The following is a 1365-nucleotide window of genomic DNA, read 5'->3' on the forward strand; positions in this document are numbered from 1 at the left end:
CAGCCGATACGGCCGACGCGGGAATTTCGAAAGCCGGTCCTCGACGTGCCGGCTGCGAATCGTTCAACACACGACGTTCAGAATAGCACACTAAGCGACGAGCGAACAACAAGCGGAAACAAAACTCGACGAGAAGACGGTGGTCCGAGAGAGGAGAAGACGACGCACAGCGACAGGCAGATTCTTCTCTCTTCTCAACAAGGCTGCTACAATCCGTCGGAACGGCGCTGCGCTGCCTCTCTTTCTATCACGGACTGCGTGCTCCTCTGTCACGCGCGCACGAGACTACGCGGCGAAAGAACGCCACCGACGCGACAGACACTTCCTCCCTTCGGTACTTCTCTGTGTCACTAGTGCCGCACAACAACGAACAATACGATACGAATGACGCAAGGACGACAGCACAGAGCACACAGAGAACGGTTCACCGTCACCGTCACCTTAGCCTCCACCACCGTCGCCACCGTCGTCGACGGAGGAGGTTAGGCTTCTATATATTTGAACGCACACTTTTCTTTTCTTTTGCTTGATTTTTGCTTTCCTTTTTTCCCCTTCGACGTGAGGGGCACAAAACGAGAACGTAGCACCGTAAGTATAAAAAAAAGAACGCCGCCGTGAGACGAGATCGGAACACGACTAAAAACGCACCACCAGTCAAAACACAAAGACGCGAGGATACGGTAGTAATCTCGATGAAACGAATATCACCGATGATCATCGACGAGACACGCAAAAGAGAGAGAGAAAGAGATGTATATCACCGTGAACGACAAACGCGGGCCGGCAACGAGCCGAAGGTTTAACGGCCGACGCGCGTTTACTCGCGTATTAACCGAAACGTAATCTCGGCGAAGATACGAGGACCGCGTGGGAAGGCCGGCGCACACAAGGGAGGAGAGAAGGAGGTGCGATATACACACGGCCGGTGGAAACGAGGGGACAAGGAAGAGGTAACGATGGAACGTGTGTGATGTAGGTTGAGTCGTGTGTAGAGTGGTCCCTGGACCCCGTGGTGTGTGTCGTATTTAGCGCGCGCGCTGCCAGCAACTTTCCGTGCGTTGTCGTCGTGTACGTATACGTGTTGTAGGTTTTTCCTCTCTTTTTCTTTCGTTTATTGCGTGCACCAGGCGCATAGTCCGCGCGCCACGTATCCGCACGATGGTGGCCACGATGCTTTAGCGAGCGCGCGATCCTGCTGCTGCTCTTGCTTCGATTCCGTATGCAGGTAAGTACGAAGAACACGCGCGACGACGAGTACGGCACCACGACGACGGTGACGACGTTGCTGCTGTTCTTGCTGTTGTTGTTGACGGTGCACGCGCCGGACGGCCATCGTGCCCGTGGTTAGGTCCCGAGGTGCGTGTT

General features: G+C 54.9%; 1 protein-coding gene across 1 annotated transcript in view; it reads right to left on the reverse strand.

Moving 5' to 3' along the window:
• The window catches only part of LOC100745788 (protein pangolin, isoforms A/H/I/S), a 297400-nt gene extending 296041 nt beyond the window's left edge, over positions 1-1359 (reverse strand). The window contains exon 1 of the mRNA XM_024369121.2: positions 1-1359. The gene's annotated coding sequence lies outside the window, so the exon portion shown is untranslated.
• Positions 1360-1365: the final 6 nt, after the last annotated feature.

This window comes from Bombus impatiens, unplaced genomic scaffold, assembly GCF_000188095.3.
Source record: "Bombus impatiens unplaced genomic scaffold, BIMP_2.2 scf_0526, whole genome shotgun sequence".
NCBI lineage: Eukaryota > Metazoa > Arthropoda > Insecta > Hymenoptera > Apidae > Bombus > Bombus impatiens.